Source organism: Vidua chalybeata, chromosome 4, assembly GCF_026979565.1.
Source record: "Vidua chalybeata isolate OUT-0048 chromosome 4, bVidCha1 merged haplotype, whole genome shotgun sequence".
Taxonomy (NCBI): Eukaryota; Metazoa; Chordata; class Aves; order Passeriformes; family Viduidae; genus Vidua; species Vidua chalybeata.
Window position 1 is genome coordinate 12,567,249 of NC_071533.1, and position 13,467 is coordinate 12,580,715.

Here is a 13,467-nt window from a genome sequence, read left to right on the forward strand (position 1 = left end):
GAGTGGCCCCGGGGGTCTGCCGGGAAGGGGCCCAGCCCCGCCGCGACGGAGCTCTGCAGGCTGCCCGGGAAGGGGACAGCGCCGCAGCAGAGCCCGGTGCAGCCCGGCCCGGGCCCGGCCCTGGCCGCGGGGAGGGGGCCGCGCGGGGCCGGCCCGCCTCGACCTATTTAAAGGCTGGAAGCCAAGAGAGAGTTTTCCCGGGCTTCCTTCGTTTTTCAATGTGCTTTTCCACAGGGGCGTGCTTGACTCCTTCAAGTGGTCTAACCGGGCGTCCGTCCCCACCCTCAGCCAGCTGATTGCCCCTTCCAAACCAGCCCGTTCACCGGCTCCGGCCCGTCCCCACGGGGAACCACTCTCCCCTCCCTCAACTGAAATCAGGCTGTCATTAAACCACAACAGACTGTGTCAAACTTGTCCCTGCCAGGGCAAGTACCTGGGCATTCCCACCCAGCCCAAGTGTGTATCAACCCACTGAGCTCCATGTTTGCAGGGGACCCTCAGCACCAAGATGGAGAGCATCCATGGGATGCCATTGGGATCTGCAGAGTAGTGAGGTTTTCTACTAAATCTGTCTCTGTCACTCTCTTTTTCTCACCCCACCTCTTCTCTATTTCTATTTCTTTCTCTCTCTTTGTCTCTCTCATTTCATGTTAAATAATACCCATACTACTGACTTTGGCATATGGTCTCATTTGCATCTTAATTCTGACACAGGCATTGTTCTGTAAATTTTCATAATGAGATCTTAACACCAGTACTAAAATGCTCATAGTATTTATTTCAAGTATGGCAGGAATTGAGCATGTACCTTGATTAGTTCAGTGAGACTCCTACAATAGTTACTACTCTAATGTACTCCCTTCAACATAAAAACCCCACATAAATACAGGTTGTTAACACTTTTTAACCCAATATCTCAGCATGCTATGCTTTTCTCAAATTCTCATGTCATAATGTCGCATGATTACGAGCTTATTTAGTTTTGTTTCCATTTTTTAAATCTATTTACAGAATTTTGATTGAAGAAAAGCTTCAAAACTGAGTTAATATATTTCCAAACACTTTCCTCTTCACCTAAGTTCTTGCAAATGATGTATTCAAACACCTGAGAAGTTTTCTAGTGAATTTCATAACTGGAGAATTTTAAAAGCCAAGACAATAGAGATTTGCCTAGATGTAAGCCAGCACAGCAAACAGCCCCTAGTTTGGTTTTGTCCAGGCAAGAAGAGTAAATATACACACACTCAGGATTTAAGAGAAATAGACAACTGAGAGCTTTGTAAACAGTGAACATAAATATTTGAGTTTGGATGTTTGAAACAGGATGTTCTCCAATCACACAGGATGCAGATGAGAAGCTATTACATAGCTACAGAAATGTGTCATGGACAACTTTCCTAGCACTGTGGCAATTAAAAAATATTTCCCCTTTCTTCAACACTGTGGAAGTTAAAAGGATTTCCCCTGTCCTCAGCACTTTTATGATTTTTGGACCAAAAAAAAAAGGAGAATTATTTTGTCCTTCTTTCAAGAGTAATACAAGAAAAAAACTTGTCTGCATTTAAATCCTATAAAAATTAAAATATACTATGACTCTAGTTTATTTGTACAATTTTATAGAGTCCTTCCTATGGAAAAATTATTTGGTGGATATCTTTTTTGTGGTTGGCCTCAGATTTATTTCAGAATAGTTCCTTTTGCATTCCAGCAATTCAAGCTGGAGTCAAAAGGTGCTTCTTGAGCTTCATTACAGCCAAGTGCCTCAGGGTTTTGTTCAGCACCAGTAATACTAGACTTGCTGGGTGCTTCATGGTCAAAAACGTTTTCCAGGGTAGTCCAGGGACTTCATATCCAAACTCATTGGATTTCTAGCATTACCTGTTTAGGTATGCAAGAAAGTTCAGGGTCTCAAAAGGAAAAATGAATCCTTATCTGAGCCAGACAACTTTGCCAGGTCTCTCTACATCCATGTCAGTGCCCAGGTTGCCAGGCCAGCTTTTTCTGCCTAATCAGTGAAGCCAGTCACATTGTGCATTCATGCAGACTCTACTTGCTATAATGTCTCAACCCAAAGTAGGATCTTTCCTCAGCTGAATGCTGCTGGAAATCCCTGTGCTCCCTTTAATGTCCTCAGCTTCCAAAGAGTTCCTCCAATTCAGACCTCTAGAAAACTTTTAAATTAAACGAAATATTGAAATGTCGGAATCAGATTTCATATTTGGTCCTACTGAAGAATGAACCACTTCTGAAATCTGTCGCTAAATAATTTAGGCACAAAATTAATTAATGTAATCCAACACTTAATATTGATCTGCATGATTCATAAGTGACTTACAGTTTATGCTCACTATGAATCAGTAACTTTTAGCCTTTCACTTTCTATCTTTGAAGGGCTTGAGTGGTTCCAACAGTTTTTGCTTACATCAAATGTCAAAACAAAACAAATAGTGATTTATTAAACTCTGTAGGCTCTTGTCTTCTCTTTGTATATTTTCTGTTCTTTTTGTTTTCTATACATAAAAACAATGCCAATAATTTCTATATAGTACAGATAAACCGACTCTAATTTTCTTCCTTAGTATGCTCCTTCTCTGTATATAAAAACCGCTTAATTTTTACTTATCTTTCTAGCATATGTACATGCATATATATGGATGGCATTTTAAACATTAGTTTGAAGTTATATGTAGTAGCTAATATTAATGTATTTTTTACTTATACCCTTAACTGTGTATTTTAAAAATTCTATACCTATACTATATTCCATCCATAAACTTAGACCCTAATTTATTACAACTGCCCTTCAATACCTAGTGCTCTGAATTTACACCAGTTCTATAATTTTGCCAGCCCCCAAAACATCTTTGTATTTCCTTTGGTACCTAACTCTATTTAAGGAACATGTGCAACTTAAAACATGTCAGTTTTCTGAGTCATCAGTCAGTATATGTAGTAAAGCATCTTAGAAAAGCAAAAAAAAAAACAAACCAAAACAACCCACAACTACGTGCCTGCATCAGCTGGTTTTGTCCTCAGAATGATGAATTACAGTCTTCAAATTTCATGCTGAGTCAGAGACTATATTTTGATCTACTACAGTATTCTCTTTTTATGTCCTAGTACACTGAATTTTGTCAGCATTACTCTTTCAGGCAGATGGGTATGTTTGTGTTTAAAGTGTAGGGGAAATTGCATGTAAATAAGTTCCTGATTAATTTTGATTCTGTGGGCTCAAGAGGGGTACAAAAGGCTGCTGGAGAGTTGTGGCTCCCAGAAAGGAGGCTCATGGTTTACACACTTGGAGGCACAGGATCTCCACGCACTGAAGGACCTCAGAACTACCCTTCACAACACAGTGCAAAAACAAATTGGAAGTACCAAAACAAGATAGGATGCAAACAAACAGCTGAGCTCCACTTTGATTGAGAGCATCAAAAGCACCAGACTTTGTCACCAAATTCTTCCCCCAGAAGGAATTACCTGGAACTGACATGATTATCTCTAATAATGCTATAGTATATACAACAGCTGAAAACCATATTTGCTTTCAAACACATTCCTTATTCACATTTCCACACATGTTGTGAAAGAAAGCTAAAGTTTCTAAGGCCAAGTTTAATAGGCAAAGTACATGAATCACAACTCTGAAGAGACCTAAACAACTCCAGCTCTCAAACAGTCCAAGTTCTAATTGCAAACTGGAGGCCTGAAACCAAAATTGGGTCCTTCAACTAAAGTAATGAGGAGAGGAAAAAAGAAATCAGTACACAGGAAATGCCTATTGAAGCATTGGAACAAATGTTTCCTATCACATTAAAACCTATTTAAGTAAGAATAAAAATATAAGGTACAAACAAGATTTAAAAATATTCCCAGAAATGCTAATCAGCTCTAGTATTTGCTTCTTCATTATTGGATATACCAATCTCTTTTGTAAATTCAAGGGATTATTTTGAAGCAAATAGCAAAACATCACAGCTTTTAGGGTAAGACTTAATCTTATCTCCAAGATAAGAAAAAGAGCAAATATCTAAGCTGTCCATAGGTCTGCAAAGATTTGGCATGCTCAAACCTTTAGCAGTCATATCCATAAGAATGATGTCTCCGTGTTACAGGATAAGAATTCTTTGGTGGTACTTTTGTAGCAAAGATATTATAACAAAGCAGTTAATAAATACAATACGGACAGAAACTTGTCCTGAAGCAAAACATCCTTTTCCCCAACTAAAACTATACTAGTAGGGTAAATCTAGTCCCTTGCTAATGAAGGACTCTGATAACACAACTGGTGTAACCTAGGTTGACAGCAAGTGCAGATATAACTTTGTGAATCTAAGCAAAAAAATCCACAATTTTTCAAATCTTCCATCTATTTAGTATATAATGCTAACATGACTAGCTTGCTAATGATGAATCCAAGTGTCAAAGCATAGTGGGTTTGGAAAGGTGTTTGTTAAGATCATTGTAGATTGCTATTGGCAAATCATTCTGTTTTCTTCTGTTCAGGTTAACATTCATTGGATTTTACTTGCAGGGTGAAGTTCTCACATGAGAGACTCATATTTTAGTTACTCAGCTGCTGGGATTTACCACTTGAAAATAGAGAACTTTGGCCTACATTGGCAAAGCTTACCAATTTTGACTATAATAATTATATATGCTGGCTACTACAATAATATATAAACTGTACTTGGGATCATACTATCAATATCATTAAAAAAGCCCAATTAATTTTGAAGTGGTTCTTCTGGTCAGAAATCCAGGCTATCTGTTGAAGGCCAAGAATTCATACAAATTAAACTACTTCACATAAAGAATTGACATCAGGCAACAACGTGTAATTAATTAATGCATTGCTGGATTTGTGTTTACTAGTGATAATTATTCATTCCTAAAAGAATTAACACTAACTCTCTACTAAATATCAGAGAAACTTCACACTTTGGGATTGTAAAAAGATAAACATCATCTTTTTTTTAGGTTCTTTTTGATTTGGGAATTCTCTGTTTATCTATTCTTAACTGATGCCCATCTTTTCTTCAGATTCTTCTATGAGACCCTGCAAGTGATAGGCAGCACATCTTCCTTTCTTATTAGCAAGCAAATTTTCTGAAAAGAGACCAAATGACTTGAACCCTCAATTTGCTTTCCAATGCTATGCAATTCTCCCACTATTCAAATATACCCAGTCTATAAGGAACACAATGGTTTGTTGTTTGGTGGTTTTTTGAGCATTACTTTAGTATGTGGCATTAACATCACAGTCTCCTAACAGAATGAGCAAGAAGACCGGTGCAACTGCAAATGAATCAGTAGTAACATTGGCCGGTATTGCTGTAACCCCAAAGTCAGAGAAGAGACCAAGCTTTTCAAAATTATTAACATTAAACTTGGGCAATCAGAACTCCAGGCAGCCTTGCATAGTGAAGTCTAAAAATTAATTTTATCTTAATCTTTCCTTAAAAATCTAGCCAGAGAAAGAAATTCAGGGTTACCTTTTCTGCAGAATAATACTATCATTTATCATTCAGGCTGAGGTGCAAAGATATTGAAAATCCCTTTAAATAACAAAATCTGCATGACAATTCATTGGACCAAGTTCCAGTCAGTGGTCCTTTTTCCCAAACATTATGATTACAAACCTTCAGTTTGCAAGGAAGTCTCCTAAAATATCAGTGTGTGATTCTTGCAGATATTTTTACATATATTCTAAGACTCATTTTCTGCAGCACAGATTTTTATTATATATTTTATTTTTCCCCTCAAAATGAAATATTCAAAATGTTTGATGTTTTTCAGTGCACAACATCTCTAATGTTAAAGGCTGACATACTTGGTAATTATACAGTTTGATCAGGTGAAAATGAAATAAGTGATAATACTGTAAAAATTATAATGACAATTGTAATGACAACTATGAACTGAGCAGATCTTTGATCAAAGTCCAGAAGCTAATGAGATGTGCAGGCAAGACATGAGACAGATATGTGTAGAGAACAATTTGGGAGGAGGATAAGGAATTTTTACAAAAATTCTCAAAACAAAACAAAAAATCAAAAATATAGAAGATAAGTGGCTTTGTCAAAAGGGGATGAGAAGGAGAAAATGAGAGGTTAATTATTACTCATGCAAGGTAAGTAGAGGTAAGATGGATGATAAGAGAGATTAAAGTCTGCAATGTTAGATGCACAGCAGAGACTTTGAGACTATTAATTAGAAGTGGCTGTAGGAAGCTGGCCAGAGATGAGTATGAAGTACAGTGTGATAAAGCTGGCAGAGCTGTGCACTGCTTGCTCTGTAAAGAATGATCTACAGGCAATACCACCATCTGCCAGGCAAAGTCAGAGATCATAAAAGGAAAACTTCATAACATTTTTACATCATTATTCTTCAAGAATCAGACACTATAAAACTGATTGGAGTATGATAAAATATTTCACTGGAAATACAAGAGAGGATTCTGTTAGATGGGAATGGAGAAAATCTGGGTCACAGTGTACTCCTGAGCTGTGACCACTGCATGGTCAGCAGGTTGAGAAATGTGAATTTGGGCTACCTGTAAGTCTTCATAAAAACATTACTTTGTACATGCTACAGTGTGATTTGGGTTAATCTCATTTGAGTTAAATTCCCTGAAGAATAAGGCCATTCTAGGCATGCTCCAGGAGCTGCAGGATCTAAGCAGGGTTTCTATGTGTTTTGCATCCTCTGGACCACAAGGTCTCTTTGGGATGGCTTTTCTCAAGAAGAAATCTGCAGAACAGAGGAGTTACTAAGATTCCAAAGACAGGTGGGACAAGACTTAAACATTAACCACATGAGCATGTGAACAGAATTGAATAAAATGCAGGAAATTGAATAAATTGATTTTTTTTTTTTAAGGGACTAATTTAGCAAAGAGATTAAAGGCCAAAGCAGTTGGCAGTAGGCACAGGAAGCAGGGACCAGCCTGTCAAGAAGACTAAGTCAGTAGTCAGAAAGGGAGATGGGATGGGACACTATTTTCTAAATAATGAAAAAACTAACAAACTTCAGTTTGGTTGGCAAAGACACTTCATGTGAGACATGATAGGTTTTTCTCACTACTACAAATGTAAATGCTGATGAGAATGTTAAAAATAAAAAATAATGATTACATACTGATTAGTTTGGAGAAAAGGAAAATTAGGGGAAATAACACTTAACAGTAAATAATGCTGCACACACACACACAGATATTCCTGTAAAATATACATATTGCTGAAATCAACAGGGCTATTGTGAATAAAGACTTTGGGAGGAAAAAAAACTACCATGCTAAGCAGATAAATCCATATGAACATTTAAAACACATTTTCAGCTCAATTCAGCATTTAGACAGCAATCAAAACAGCTTAAGATTGCCCTCAGATCATGTCAGAAAATGCTAGGATCTCCTAGCTGAAAATAATAATGCTAATTCTTTCCCTTTTCCATACTTCTCTTTGGCCATGTGGCACTCATGAAGCTGCTATTTGCCACCTCATAGTAAGCTAATAGCATTTTCAAAATGCAATTAGAACCTTTCAGGAGAAAGCTCAAGTTGTGTTTGGATAATATGAAGTTAACACTCTACTACATTTCACAGACAGGCACACCAAAGCTAATAAATTCTTCTCATGTCTTCAGATTATTAACACACCTACTGGCAATGTCAAGACGTTAGTTTAAAGAATTTCAAATATGAAACAGTTCAATAATCTGGTTTACGACAGCTGACTGACAAAGCTAATTAACTGCCTGGAGAAGATTCTTTACAAATGAAGCAACTTCTGTCTGAACAGATTTTCAAGAACAACAAAATATCTGTTTTGTCTTTGTCTCTTCTCTCATATTTTCTCCCTTCCAGCCTTCCCCATCTCATGTAATCTTTGAGAAAAGTTTCCTTGATGGTATTTATATATATATTGCCCTTCCTCTGACTTTGTGGTTTCTTGTGTGTCTTTTTCTGTGTCCTTTTATTTTCCTGCTGGAAATTTCTTCTCCTCTCCTCCAGACCTTTTCAGGCCCTCTCCACAGAGCACTTTCAGCTTTTGTGCCTTGCATCCCTATGCTCTCCTCAGCTGTCAGGTTGCTGTTTCAGCACCTCCATATGCTTCAGATATTCTTCTCATTGAGAGACTTTCCACCATGCATCATTTCCAAAAAGAAAGGAACCTGTTTGCCTCTAGCTTTAGTTGCACAGAAGGAAAACATTACTTCAAGATTTTTTTCCCCCACTTGACTCACTGAATATTACAATCTGGGGCAAATTTTTACACAGAGGAAGCTGACACTGGTAGCTCTGGTTTCTTTAGCCTTTATTATCAGAAGGCACTATGATGCATCTTAGTCTTGCCTTGAAAGACATCATTCTGCCCATTAGGTGATCTCTACTTAGAACAACCTATTTATTATACCAGGTAATGTACCAGTTTAATGAAATGAACTGAGCTGGTGAAATTACCTATTGCAAAATATCCATTACAGATTACGGGCACTGAGAGTACTGAGATTAGAAAATACATGCAAAATTCAAAACAGCAACAAGAGGAGGAGTTATTTTATGAAGATGAACATTAACAGACTTTTATTCCCATCAGAACCCAACTCTGAATATAAGTATTGCTGCATTACAGGCAGAATAACAGCAGGACTGGAAATATCTCTTTTTAGGCTCTTGGTACCTGTGTCACAGACCATCAGCAGCAGATTAATTTTATCTAGAATGTTTCTTTTTTACCATAAATTCATTTTAAAATGTAGACATTCTTCTTATGAAGAAACATATTCCTAAGAATTTTTTTTAACACTAAAAAAACAGACCAAAAAAAAAAAAAAAAAACCAAAAACAACACTGCATCTCTGCGTAAATATCAAAACACTGAGGGATCAGATTTCCAGCTGGACTTGCAGAAGCATTTGCAAAAAATTCTGTTTACAGGTCTGTTTTTGTCTGATCCACTGCAATCCTCTCAGAATGAGGGACACCTACTGGAGAGAAATTTGTCCTGTGACTCTCTGTGTCGTTCACCCCCTGACCTTTCACTTCCTGACAGCATATGCAGAAAAGAATCAGGATTTCACACTGAATCATCACTTTAGCAAATGACCAGCATTATCCTCATATTCCAGAGAATCATCAAGGAAGGGAGGTGGGTTAAAACAACTAGAGAATTACTGAGTCTTCGCCCACATCATTTCTCTTCAAGAGGAGTAATTTTGTTGATCTTGCCACATTCCCCCTCTTAGCTTTTTTGTGGAACACATACTCGCTGTCTTCAAAAGATCTACATCTCCCACTATTCAAAAAAAAAAAGAGGGACAAATGTTTGTTAGTTATTTATAGGAGGCTAAATGAGACATGGAAATCCACTTGTAATGCTGCAAAACGGAAAGCTGTGTTATTGTCACTGTCCTTCCCCGCTCTGCCCTCTCCAAAAGTCAGATGTATTAATATTTGAAGCCCTGCTTAGACTCTACACTTAAATTCATGGAATGTATCACTGTAGAATCAGATATTTTTTACAGTTTCAATCAAAAATTAGACTGCTCTTTCTGCTGTCGGATAAGACAGATGTGACAATTCTTAACAGACCATCTAGGCATTAGATTTTGAGGAAATAAAAGCACATGGATGTGTGGTTAAGTATGCTTATATTATTAAAGGATAATTGGTAAATAATTTTTATTAATGAGCTTATCAGACTCAAGCCTGAGAGTCCATCCATAGATGAGACATTCCTCTCCATCCTTCTTTAAAACTCACTGATTGTGCCTTGCTTTTATAGGGCTGTGCTAGCTAATTAGGGAATTTCAGTAATCTATTTTTAATATGTACCATCTTCTGTTCTGTTTAGTGCAGCCTTAAGATAGACTTTTATCTTTACTGCTGTGCACAGATCATCCAAAAATATAAGTTCTCTGCTACATGACAACTTATAATGAGCCTTAATGAAGCTTGGGAACAGCTGTTAAAAACTCCAGTTGAATAGGTTTGCCCAAGCAGCAGTAGCTTGTAGTGCTTTTTCTCTTACAGCACTGTTGAGTCATCTGCTACTGTACACAGAATGAGAAAAATCAAAAATGAAACACCAAAGCTGGTTAATCCTTTTTTCCCAGACATTTTATTTTAATCAGAGTTTTAATAAGTACATTATGAACCATCATCTCTTAAGCCTTTCACCTTTTTAATTATATTACTGCTCTGAACATCGACAAAAGCAAATGTTATTATGCAAATTTTGCTCCAAATTCGTGTCCTTACCGAGAGCATAAGAGAGTTCAAACACCATTTTTAATTATACTATAGCTAAATGAGCTGCCAATCATTAAAAATTACAATAAACTCTCATGATTTTATGTGTTCCCTATGATAGAAAACAAAATATTTTTTTATTTATTTTGAGTAGGATAAAGGATTTAGAGAACTCTGACAGTCAAACATGATTGAAACAAATAAATTCCTTTTCTTCATACCATTTGTCTTACCTTTTTGACCTTTAAATGTTTAGACACTAAACTATCTGGCATAAAGAACACTCAGTGCTTTTGTATTGCTTTTTTCCTTACAAGGATGTGTAGGTTTCCTTGAAGCTTCTTCAATTTACTTTTTAAATACCATTTGCTAGTCATTCATTTAGAACTTATGGGAGCAGTTCTCTTTCATGTGTTAAATCCAAAGCATACAGCATGAAATATGAGGGGTATTTTTTTCCTCCTACAGTATCCTTGTTATCTGGTTTTGTTTTGGTAACACCTATGGGCTTAATTCCCACTCTACACGGCACGGGAAAGCTGCAACAAAAAGCATAGCTCAAAAGCACATAGTTTAGAGCTGGCTAAGAACTAAGAACTCAGATGACAGGACACAGGAGAAAAAGGAAATAGATGATTGCACTGAACCTGATAAGCAGAATCCACAGAACACCTGATAAACTTTTTTCTCTTCTCCTTCCCTCAGTCAATATCTTCAAATAGAAATTTCAAAAAGCCAGGACTTGTCGATTGCCAACATTTTGGATGATTCGTATCAACCCAACAGGGCCAAAAACTAAACATATGTATTTGGCTTCACCTCATTAGTTAATGTTTCTGATCATTGAATATTTCATTATGAAATTTTCAGTTGTTCTGTAGGAAAACTGCAAGAGACAGAGGATTCTTACTCATTCTGTAAAGGTTGAGCAAGTCTGTAGATACCCTGGCCCAGGGAAGTTTCACTTTAAACTGCAATGGAATTGGAATTTGTTCTTTTCTTCCAGTTCTGAACTCCAGTGCAATTTGACTGGCTTGCACAAAGACTAGGAATTGTTTGGTTATGGAAAGAGCATTATTTGCTGAGTTTGAAAAAGTTTCAGTCTCATGAATTTTCATGCCAGTTACGCCAATGTTTTATTCTCATGATGGTTTGGAGTACACTACACAATTATCACAGTCCTATGGACAAATAACAATGACATAATTGGAAAGAAATGGATTTGTACAATTTAGACCTGAGCTGGGCAGCTTATACACTTTCCAAATTATGACTGTCCTAGCAACACTGCTCTTCTAAGCTTTCTGAAAAAAAAAAAAAAAAAAAAAAAATACACTACATCTGATAACTCTGCAAAAGAAAAATAAACACTAAGACCCTGAGTCTTAGTTATAAGGAACTTATCTGAAGCAGTTACACTGGAAAGAGTGTAAAGCATCATTATCATAATACATGATAAGAAGTGCAGTAACAGTGAAATTTTAGAATAGCACAGAAAAGGGACATATTTTAATTTGAAAGTTATTCACAAGGAAGCTTCTCATGTATGAGAAATGCCTACAGAAAACAATTCTCACAATTTGGAGAAGAATCTTTACACACAATAAAAGGGCAAGAGTATAATTAAGCCCCCAAAAATGGCATTAAAAGCCCAGAAACTGTTTCAAGAGGAAGAAAAAAAAAAGAAAAAGGACAAAGATCTTCCCAGTTTCACCTAGTTATAAACCTTGTTTCAAAGTAAGACAGTTTTCTCAGGTCTATCAGGCCATTTAGCTAAGATAGTACCTGGTGCCTTTAAGAATTATTTATGAAATAATTTTTCAGTCAATGTAAAGAAAATTCAACTGTTTGCATCATAAGGAAACAAAGGAAAAAGAAAGGCAGAAGAAACCTACTGGTTCCCAGCCTATTTTGCATAGCTGCTCTCTTTTTCCTTGAGACCTGCAGAGAAGTGTTTTGGATATTTTTATATACACATCAGGTCTTGGGAAGGGAGGGAAGGGCAGTGAAAGGCTGGAAGAGCACAAGAGAACAAAGAAGGAATTTTCTGATTAAATATAGCTTATCGGGAGATACTTTTTAGTTCATTTTTTTGAATGGTTTTTAAAGGGAAGCAAATGTAGCTACCCCAACTGCCAATGTGATCAGAAGCCATACGTAAAATCTGGCTGAAATATGAAAATAAGTTAATCATCTCTGGCACCAAATACTCCTTGCCACATGAATATCAGCTGAAAAACACAGAATAGGTACCCTAGGAAGCTTAGATCTATAGAACATTACATTATTTTACAATTAAAATTATTTTAAATTAATCTTCTCATTCAAAACTCTTACAAACTGTTGCATAAACTCATCCCTTGCACAGAGACACACTGATAACTTGCACAGAGAAAATATCAAAAATTTCAGCTTTGTGCTTCTCGTCTAGATCTATAAAAGACATAATTTTGAAAGATAACCTGTACACCTAAGGTTATACATCTTGCCCCGGGAATTCCACTGGCATTTTTCCATTATTTCCAGGAAGAAAATTGCTTATCATACTCTTTTATTCAGTTTTTTGTCAGCTATCATAACTGTGCATTTGGTAAATTTTCTCTCTTAAATCAAAAGACATCAATGAAATGGCTGGTGCTATCCTATTGCATTTTCTATTTATTAAAGTATTAAGAGCAATTACCAGAAAAAAAAATGTCACCTATCATCTTTTACAAAATGTAGCTTCAATAATATCGAGTCACATAAATACAAAAGTGACAAATAGCCATAAATACTACACACAAGCAAAGTTAATTAGGAGTCTATTAAACTTGTACTTCTATTATTCCACAGAATTCTGTGCAGTGTGTATAGGTGCTCCTCTCTTTCTGATAAATGCTTGGTTAGCATGCACGCTTGCAATGGCTTCTCAGACCTTTGCAGTGCTAGTAAACATCTTTACATCATTATTGTTTCTTTATTTTTTGGTTCTGCTCACATAAGGCAAGGACCATTAGGCAGAGAAAGAATTTATTTCAATAGAGAGAGCAGCACGTGAAGTGTCCCAGCTGATGGCAGCAGAATACTTGCAGGGTGACAGGCAGTTAAATTTCCTCACCCATCACCACAGTAGTGCACAGAACTTTTGCGTTACCTAAACTCATTTATTGATGAAAATCTGACCAGTTTAAAAACTATTAAAGCCCACCAAAAAAATCTCCTAAGTGTTA